Genomic DNA, 10,951 nt, shown 5'->3' with positions numbered 1-10,951 from the left:
CAATCTAGTAGGTATATGAACAGCAAAAACGTCCTGCAAATCCTAGCAACACAAATCCCTGGTAATTCCAAGGATTCCAAAATAGTAATGTGGGCCTTGGATTAACAAGTACAGTCTCTCTTTTCAGATTTTTATGTATTGGCTATGAGCTTCCCAATCCAGTTATGCAGGAAAACTATGTGTGGGACTTGCTAATTAGGATGTAGGAAGAAATTCTTCCACTTCTTTCAGTTGTTTGTTGAGTCCTGTTACAGTCCAGGGCACGAGTGTCAAGGTTGTCTTAGTGATCCTAAGGATCTGTGAGGTCCAGCATGGATCTGAAATCATGTAGAGACAGGAAGACATGCCAAACCTGATAGGTACCAGTAATGGCAAAGCTGTGGTGGTCCTAGTGAGCCAGAACTACACAGACAGAAGCCTAACAACAACAGTATCCCCAAATAGGTGGGAGGCATGGGTCCCAATCGCCCCCCCAAGTACAGCAATGACAATAGGTCTGATAATGCAGCAAAAAAAGTTAATATAATGATTGCCTGTGCTATATAACACATTATTACCATCCTCCTTATATCATGAACGTTAGTCTCTTGATGCTACCCAGTGTGAGCACAGGCCGTACCAACTGAATGGCAATTATGACCTTGATCTGCTACTAGTAAGTTTTCACAGCACAAGAGAAAATCATTGTCTAAGAACCTGAAATATCATAGAAACAGTTCAAGATTATCTGTGAAGCAGAACTCAGGAAATAATTTTTTTTAAGGAATTAACCAATGCACTGTATCCACAAAATGTAGGTACTTGACAATCAGCATGCAAAGACATTCCAGATCCAAGCGACAAGTGTGTTCTAGCATGTGTAGCAAACAGGGTTGGAGTCCAGTTCAACCATCACATCAGCAATAGGAAAATGAAAAAAGGCCTTCTCCCTTATGACATGTCACAGATCCCGGCAAGACCAGAAAATCTGTGCCACTGTCTGTGTCACCCACCTCACATTCCTCTGCAGCCTGCAGTACCAGCAGCCCTGTTCAGGTCATTTCCTGTCCACTGGTCATTTCCTGCTCTCAATCATGTGATCCTCTGAGAGCTGCCCTTTTACTGCAGAGAACCAAAGTATTTTGCAAGAGCACTGCCAAAAATGTAAACTCCACCTAAGCTGCCACTACTCCAGCACTACCTCTGGTGGTGGGTTCTCTCACTTGCTGGTCAACTGGAAGTGACTGGCAACTGTAAGTTGTCTGATCAAGGAGTTCCCTTAGGCTTTGTTTCCAGGTTCCAGCTATTCCTGTCTGTGTCTCCAGTTACTATTTCTCCTGTGTACGGACTCTGGTTTTGACCCTTGACTACTCCTGCTTGCCGCCTGCCCGGACCTCTGGCTTGTTTGAACACGCTTCTGTTTCACATTCTGACACCTCGCCTGATTACTGTCTGTCAGCAGTCACCTGCCTTTGCACGCATGGGGGCTGCAACCTGGCAGTTGCCCGCAGCATAACATCGTCACCTCTAGAGCCTGTTTTCAGGTTTTTCTAGGTTGGCCTCAATTGCCGAGTGGAGTGGATTTTGTTCTAAGAGCTCAGTAGTTCACACTCTAGATTACTCATTTTTGCTCCAATTCCATAATTAGACTATATTCTTAATCAAAAAATTTCTATAATTCAAAAAAGATTTTGTAATTTGGAGAATATCAATATCAAACCATGTCTTTAGCTGTTGGGGCTGTAGTCATCACAGTGTTTGGTGTGACCTTGATCTCACTGTTACTCTGTTGTTCTGACCTTAGGCTGTTCTGATGATGATTATTGCCTGCCACCTGCCCTGACTTTGGACATCTTGACCACAAGTATTTTCTGGCACTTGCCCTGACACTGGTCCATCTCAATCATGTTTATTACTTGCCTCTAGCTTGGGAATCATATTGTCTCAACCTTGATCTTTTCCATAATGGACTCAATATCAATGTAATAACTTTTGAAATCAAAGTATCAGCAAACTAACAATGCAACAAGGTTCATTCTGTCAAATGTCTATAGGTAATAGAGAAAAGTTTTCCAAACTATAGGTTTCACTCACATGGTGAGCCCACACTGAGGGGAAATTCTCAATAACAATAGGCAGGGTCAGGTTACCCAGTCAAGTAATTCTGAAAATTTGATGCACAGTTTGTACACCCCAGGTGAGAAACTGCAGCAGAAAGCTAGATCTGAAACCTAAACAACCTAATGTTGTTATCAGCTCTAACATATCTGCAGGCAATGTAGTTGAACCTCAATGTATCTTCTATGAAAGCAATATTGAACAATGGTATGGGTTGCTCTCCAAGAGGGCTCATACTGTTCTTCTGTAATTGGCAAGAGAAAGAATGTCTTTGCCTTATTGCTGTTTTGTGAATAGCATGGCAGCATGGCATGGCAGCCAATATAGCATTGTTTACACCCTTCAAGATGAACACATACCCCGGGGATTTCTGGCAATGCTTTACCGAGAAGTGAGTGAACCAGTAGGACTTCCTCTCCTGAATACTGACCTGATGAACTGTTCTGTAAACCGTTCAGTGTTCGAACAATAGATTAGGCTGGTAAGGATGCGAGCGGCATTGCCGCAGATGGCTTCATCCCCAGAAAGTCAGTTGCTAACTTTTGATTGTTGAGTTGATTGCAATGACCCTAAACTATGTACTGCAAAAACCAAAACATGTTGTAAATTACACACACAAAAAGTTAAATGTTGGGAACACAGTTTTTTAGAAGCTGCTGTCAATCTTGTGCACAAAGTTTTGCTGATGCTGAGTTGTACACACAAACAATAATACAACATATCAAATAAAATTTTATCATAGTCCACATACACAAGTCACATGTAGTGGATCCCAAATATTGTCACTGGACTGGACACCAGCTTTTTTACACAATGGTCTGAACACACTTTGCCCTCAAAAATGGAACCTTCTCAAAATAGACATGTTATCCTGATGAGCTTTCTCCTCCTTATTCCCTTACATGTCTCACACCCTTGGGAATAAATTACCAGGCACCTTCCAGCATTTGTTATCTGATAATAACTTCCAGCCAATCGACCTCACCATCACTTACATTGCAGGTATTGTTAGTCTTCATGAAGTCACATCAAAGGGCCCCAAAAAGACACCAGATAGAAAGCCAATATTGTACAATGTCTAGTTCATTGCATCAAACACGGTCCTATATTGAAACCCCCAAGGTCAAACACTCAAAAAACTACAATGCAAAGATCAGACAACCCTGCTCTGTCAATCACATCACATGTCATATAAAAGCTCGGCCTATATGTTTTGCTCTCTCCTGATGATGAGACCGAAAAAGCATTTTACATGGTAAATGATATTTAATATGTGAATTTCTCTGAAAAATGTGATTTAGTTGAAAAGGTGCCCTAAAAGTCCCTTTTTGTTTTTTTGTAAGGGATAATTTAGAGAGATTTGGATGTTAGCATTAATATCAGTGCAGCTGTCCCTGACGGATTAATAAAGAAAACTCTTAAATAAAGATTATTACTTAAAATCCAAACAAACTTTCTGAACTGAAAAGGCTTCAATACAAAAGTCTTACAATTACCAGCGTGCAACATAGATCTGTCCGACATGACCCCAGCTGAGTCAGAGCTCTCCAATCATCAGGAAACTTTACTGATTCCAGAGATTTATCTCAGATTTGCAAGGTGTATCTCTTGTGTTTTTTAATTTTTTGTGTGCCCTCTTTCTGCTTTAGGAGATTGTGGGAGGAAATTTAGCAAGAAGTCTGTGTAAAATAAAGATGGCTACCGGTTAACAATATGTCTGTGATTCTAAGATACAGTCATCTCCAATGTTCAGTAAAATATACAGGTTTTAGCCACCACCAGCTTGTGTTTGACCAGTGAGAGATGAACAAGCAGACGATGAACTCATCTTTCTGATTCTTTTTTCCAATCAGCATGTTCCTTGCACTCCATTGTGCTTTGCTGGGAGATGCTTCTGACTATTACTGGGTCAGTACGATGTTGAAACTAACAGGTACACTTTATAAAATAGACCAGCAACAATAAGTTTCACAATTCTATCCTCATTTAAAGACTTCATTAAAAGTGCTTGGATATGTCTGGTTGGAATACTTTTAAATCACAGACCTTCATTCTGTATATGATAGCCTGAAAAGTTCCATAATTCTTTACCACTATACCTATTCTGGGTTAGAGATTCAGAAAGCATTGATGCCAAAACATTAGCCCGACAAACTAACAATCTAAAAAGAGAGGCCAGCAACATACGCATGGTATCCCAGAGTCACACTGGGCAAAAAATCCTGATTATAGTTTATCTCAATGATTGTAAGTAGAAAACCAGGAGCTGGGCAAAATGGGTGAACATGTGAATTGTCACTGTCTATAGTTGAGTTACTGAAAAATACATTTTTAGGCATTAACTCTTTTTTAAATTTAGAGAAAATAATTCAGAAACTATAACACAAGTCACACAACACAATCAGAGGAAAGAAAACAACAAAAAAAATAATTTGCCTTCATGGTTCAGCTTCCAATTGTCAGGGTACATTTGTCAGCAATTGTACCCTCACACTTCTCTCAGGGACAGGGTTACTTTAGGATAGGCATGTAGTGCTGCAATTCAAAATAAGCGAAAATAAATGTGTGTAAATACAAAGGGGTTCAGGAATATTTCAGGTTCATTTCATGAAGCATTTTACTGCCGACTTACGCTGAACACATGAAGTTGTAGAATGGGCTTCCCTTCCAACACCACCTGTGCATTGCAGAATGTACAGTGAATATTCCTCCTATAATGATGTCTCCTTTCTGAGAATACCTATACTCAAATGTATAATTCCTCATTGTGATATCACATTGGTGAGCAGAGTTCTCTGTGTCAGATGTGTGGGGTGTGACACACAAAGCCAACAACCAGAATATTCTTACAGATGTCTGAAGATAACGTGGCAAAGTCTCTGATAGATATGGCTGCATTATTTCTGTTCTTCCAAGAATCTTATTGCTGACAGACACACAGAATGCTGACACTGATTTGAAGACTCAGGTAAAGGACGTTACAGCGTCGGGTTTATAAAGGATAAAAATGTTCTTTTTTCAACTGAAATTAATATGAATATAAACTTGAAAAAAAAGGACAGAAAAAAAATAGACAAAAGCCACCAGGATTGTTTTTATGAAATCTCACAATAACTTACACTAATGTACATTTTTAACAAATGTGACTTTATTCACAATATTGAAGTGAACAAAAACTTCAGCTAAACCATACAAGAAAAGGCCATTCAGGGGTGGTAAGAACATGATAACATATACAAATACTTGTACTTCTGGATACCTGGACATGGCTAAGAGATTTTAGAATTATCTAATATAATGTACTAGTTTTATCAGAAGCGTAGGTGACCTGATTGTGAAATTCTGCAAAAGGAAACAATAAAAAAAAGGGGTGGATGACAGGGCGTGGTTAATGACAGAAGTGATTGCTGAGGAGAAGGATTTTTTTTAACATAAGGTTTAGTTAGAGTTAAGTGTAATTTACAGATTAGAAATTTTATTTTTCTGTCCACAACGAAAACAAAACAAATGAGTATTCATGACCAGGTGGCCATCTTCTCATAGAATACATAAACTGCTGTTATTATTAAAATATTAGCCACCCAGTTTGCCTTCCAGGTAAAACATGTTAAAAGTTTAGGCATAGACATGACCACTCCCTCATACCACTCAACAAATATCCCAATGTCCTATTCTTCATGCTCATGGTATGCCCATTACAACTCAAGGGAGGAAGTATAAAGTCTCAGTACATATACAATGTCAGGTAATGAAAATACCATAAAAGCCACAGTGAGCAAAGCAAAAACACCACGTACAATCTTAAACCCACACAACCCAACTATATCCAGAATTATAAGGATGATTGCTTTATTGAATTTTTTTTTTTGTTATTTTTTTTGTTTATTTTTGGCAGGTTTGTGAATGTTACCAAACTGGTGTAATTATTTTGTCTATTTTGTAAAATTCCAGAGTTTGACCCAAGTCTTTATTTTCCAAGCTCTGAAAAAATCTGAGATTTTTGTTTCAATGGTTTTTTTAGTTTTCAAGAAAATTTTACAACATAAAAGCACAGGTACAGGTACACAACAAACACAGTTTAACAATATAACAACCAGGATCTAAAAAATATCTTGAAGGTAGAACCCTGCTTTGTTTGGGGAACCTGAAATCAGGAAAACAAATCACAATGCCCCTCAGGGCTGGCAAAAAATAAACATACCCGACAGCAGAAGTAGCAATAGCAAAAGGGTTCTTCCGACTCATGGATAGGTGAGCCATGATGTTATCTGGACCCAGCAAATATTTAACAAAAATAAACAAATATATGACCACCAACAAAATAGTCCTAGGGTGGGGGGGAAGAAGGGGGAGTTGGTCAGGACGGGGGGGATATGTTTTTGGATAGTAACTCTCAACACCAGGTCCAAAGATTCTTTTTCCTTTAGCGTATATGTGACTGAATTTGAGGGAATTCTTTAAACCAGTCCTATACCGACCATATCATTTTAAATTGTTCTGTACACTCATTATCCTCCGCCACCAGCATTTGGCGGATTTTCTTGATTTCTGAAACCCAATCTTTAATGGAAGGAACCATGACTTGTTTCCATAATATCAGTATCAGAGCCCTAGCAGCCATGAGAAAAAGGCGAAGTACGCCTTTTTATTATTTTTGAGTGATCCTGGAATATAGGTGTACATTCCCACCATATGTGAAGTAATGATCCTCTGTGCGTGTGGCAATGCCAGCATCTATCAGACTGCTGGGCGGAAATATGCAGGTCCACTGGGCAGCAGTACCATCTGGCAAGTAACTTGTAATTGGTTTCTTGGGCTTTACATGTCAGTGCAAGTCTATGGGTGAGTATGAAGGACGTCTCCCAATCTTCATAAGATATTGACACACCTAAGTTTCTTTCCCAATACCGTGTATGTATAGGAATAGCGAAGTCAGGTTCCCCGGTTAGCACTCCGTACAATATTGAAAGTCCATGGGTAGGGCGTATGGTGAAATTCAGTATCTTCTCAAAATCTGTCAAGCCTCTACACCACAAGGACATATCAGCAAGAGAGGTCACGAAGGAAGTCAAATGTCTTTATGAAAACCATGATAGCATCTTACTTGTTGGGTATATCCAGAGAAGCCAAGGGAGGAACCTGGCCATTAAGTAAAATATTCTTAAGGTGTTGATCAGTTAAAACAGTCCAGGATAAAAAGTGGGATGTACTCATAGCTAGTAAGAAAGCTGGGTTCTCAAACAATGGCGTCATTGGACCCGGTCTCCTTGATAAATAACCCAATTTGAAGGAGTCATCCCAATTATGCAGTAGATCAGAGGTAAGCTTGGGCCAAAGGGTGGTCAGAGATAAAAGAGAACGCTCCACCCAGGGTAAGGACCTAAAATCAGTTGGTGAAAGAGAATCTTCTAGCCTTACCCATTCCATTGAGTCTCTATTATGAAACCAGTCCACCACAGGCACTAAAACCGATGCCCAATAATAAAAAGTAACACTGGGAACACCTACCCCCCCCCTCTGTCTTTAGGTTTGGCCAAAGTATGAAATGCCAACTGGGGACACCTTGCTTTCCACAGAAAATGTCGAAGTAGGCTATGCAATTTACGAAAATATTTAGCTGGTAAAGAACAGATAAAATAACTTCAGTAGTATATTCATTTTGACAGTGTTGATACATGCGAACCAGCGCAGTTAGGGAAGTATATTTCTGGAGGTCAGATTGGAGTTTTTTATATAAGGGGGAATAGTTATAAGTGAATAGATTAGAGGGATTAGATGTGATCAACACTCCTAAGTATTTAATCGCCTTGTTGCAAATTCTAAAAGAGATGTTGATGCTAATATATGTCATTTAATTAGCATCCACAGTAATGTTGAGAATTTCGGATTTTATAGTAATTTACCTTAGAGGGTAAATTTATCAAATTCTGTTAGAATAGAGAGTATCGTGATGTGGGAGGAGGAAATTTAAATGAGGAAATCGTCCATGTATAGTGACAGTTTGTAGTGTGAGTCACCCAACTAGAGGGGCGAGATGGGCTAAATTCTCGCACGTGGGGTGAAAACTAAAGTGGGATCAAAAGTAGGGACGGTAGACCTATGTGGGGAAGTGTCAGTTAAGGGCGGGAGTAAGCAAACAAATCAAATCGAGTCCCGCCTGGGGAATCCATGTAATCAAGTGCGTGCATAAAATCAGTCAAACAAAATATGGCATATTCAGAGAGTTAGCATAATATCATTAGGAAAACATAAGTCAATACAAATGAGGCCAAAATGCTGAGAAGGGTTTCTGAGACATTAAAGAGGTAAGTAGATACTGGTCAACCTCAACCTCAACAAATGTATAAGGTAGGAATAAGTGAGAAGGCCTCTGACAGTTTCATGAAAGTTTCCTCGAATTTCTGGTGGGTTCACAGAATTTAGTCGAATCGATTCCGCAAATTTAAATAAAGTCAATGGGCCAACTTTAACCATTAATAGCAAAGCTCCTATACATGTTAGAACCATCAAATTTGCTAGGTAAGTGTAGGAGAACAGTGGCAACAAGAAAAAATACCTTGTGGATTTCCAGAAAATGACAGGCAAAGTGACAGCAGGCAAATAGGATTTTTGTTTGATGGACTGCATCCAGAATGCAGCACAAACATTAGGACATTGAGAAAGGGTGAACTCAACCCACTAGCAACAGTCTCAAAACAGCAGGAAAACGCGTTGCTATTTAATGTACACACCCCTATTCAATTTACATAGCTGTGTTAAAACCTTAACACTATATAAATCCTGTTTATTAATAATAATAATTGCTAGCTGGAATCATGACCTTGATGACACCCATAAAGTTGTGGACAAGTAGTGCGGTGACATTAGCCAAGGATGGATGACCAGAGACAGAGCTCGTCAGCTATCGTCTGTGGCCTCTGGTCAGCTATCGCCAGGGAGAACACATTGGCAAGAGTCATGGAGAGTTGGGTGTAGTTCATTGTACTATTATTAATAAACAGGATTTATATAGCATAAACAAATTATGCAGCTATATAAGTAAATAGGGGTGTGTACATTAAATAGCAATGCATTCTTCTGCTGTTTTGACAGCAGAGACTGTTGCTAGTGGGTTGAGTTCACCATTTCTCAATGTCCTAATGTTTATACTGCCTTCTGGATGCTGTCCATCACGCAAAAAACCTATTTGCCTGCTGTCACTTTGCCTGTCATTTTCTGGAAAACCTCATGGTCTTTTTTGCTTGGCTAAAAGTTTGGTGATTCTAACATGTATATGGGTTTTGCAATTTATGTTTAAAGTCCACCGATTGACTTTAATAGAATTCACTAAATAGATTTGCCAAAATTTTGCGGACCCATCGGAAGATGGCCTTCTCTCAGAGGCCTTCTCGCTCATCCCTACCTATCAGCCCCACTCATGGAACTTTACAAAAGGGCACAAAGCAAGTATAGTTAGTTGGTTCGAAAAAGCAGAAAGAACCTACCAAGACTTAAAGGCTGTGTTGTATTTATGCCCAGTTTTAACTCTTCCATTTTTCAGAAGGAAGTCCTGGTGCAAACAGACTCCTTAAAGGTATGCTTGTTGGCAGTCCTGTTCCAAGTAGTGAATGGGGAGGAACATCCAGTGGTATACCTCGTAGAAAGAAAGTGTGCCATTGTGGAATGTAAATGCCTGGCCATCAATTAGCTTTAGATACTATCTTTTGGGAAGAAAAAGGCTCATCATTGATCATGCTCCACTGAAATGATGACCCCAATGGACCCAAAAACAAATACAAGGGCCATCTTTTGGTTTCACTTTTTACATAAATTGAAATTTGTGGTGGAACATAGGCCTGATAAACAGTAGGTAACACAGATGCCCTGTCAATGTTTGCTAACTGTGCTCAGCCACAGGGTTTTGAGATTGAGGTTATAGAACACAGTGTCAAAGAGGTAACCTACATTACTGGGCAAAGTATTTGAGTAACTTGTGTACCTTTCTGCTTCATATGCACTCATCTATGTACATGCTCGTAATGTTATATATGCCTGTTATTGTGCAGTCTGTGAAACACTATTACAGCTTGGTTGTGTTGGAGCTAATCAAGAATCCAATACCACATGTACTCTACCAACCCAACACCTAGCACCACTGCCAATGCCCTTCAGTCTAGCCATTTTACTCTTAGTTGTTCAATATGTACAAAATATAAGTGAAATATATGTCCCCTGCAAGTACATCACAGCTCCCAGTCTCTTCACAGATTCCTGGTTCATTCATACAGTCCCAGAAGAAAACTACAATATTGCCCTAACCCCATGCTATTTTTTATCTATAGCAGCAGGAGATCCCTTACTAACAGTAGAAATGATCATACAGAAATGGTGGCTGGAGTGTGTCTCCTGTATATAAGTAAACTGTGGTCTTGCAATATTCCAAAAGGAGACAATCGAGGGGTCTTATTCTGAGCACAGATTTGAGAAAGCTACATACTTCTCCAAGTCTTTCTTATATCTGGGTCACCAAAATGAATGTGATAATAAGTCTTGTGTCTTCCTGATCCCAAAATGTCCAGCACGTTTAGTGTCAAGGACGAACCTCAGTACTTCCAACCTCGCTGATATAGGGAGGAAGAGGTGCTGACCTGACAATTGTAGCTCCGGATTGGGGTGAGCTAATATGAGCTTAGAGGTAAAAAGAGATATGAGTTTTCAGACGGCAGCCTGTGCTTCTGGAGACCAAGTTATTCCCTTTCTTGGTTAGTTGGGTGATTGGTGTTATTACTTTTGAGAAATTCCTCATAAATTTTTGGTAGAAGTTAGCAAAACCAATAAACCCTTGAATCTCCATAATGTTAACATAACAGCCATG

The sequence above is a fragment of the Pyxicephalus adspersus genome, chromosome 3, assembly GCF_032062135.1.
Source record: "Pyxicephalus adspersus chromosome 3, UCB_Pads_2.0, whole genome shotgun sequence".
NCBI classification, from domain to species: domain Eukaryota; kingdom Metazoa; phylum Chordata; class Amphibia; order Anura; family Pyxicephalidae; genus Pyxicephalus; species Pyxicephalus adspersus.
This window is presented reverse-complemented; position numbering follows the sequence as displayed.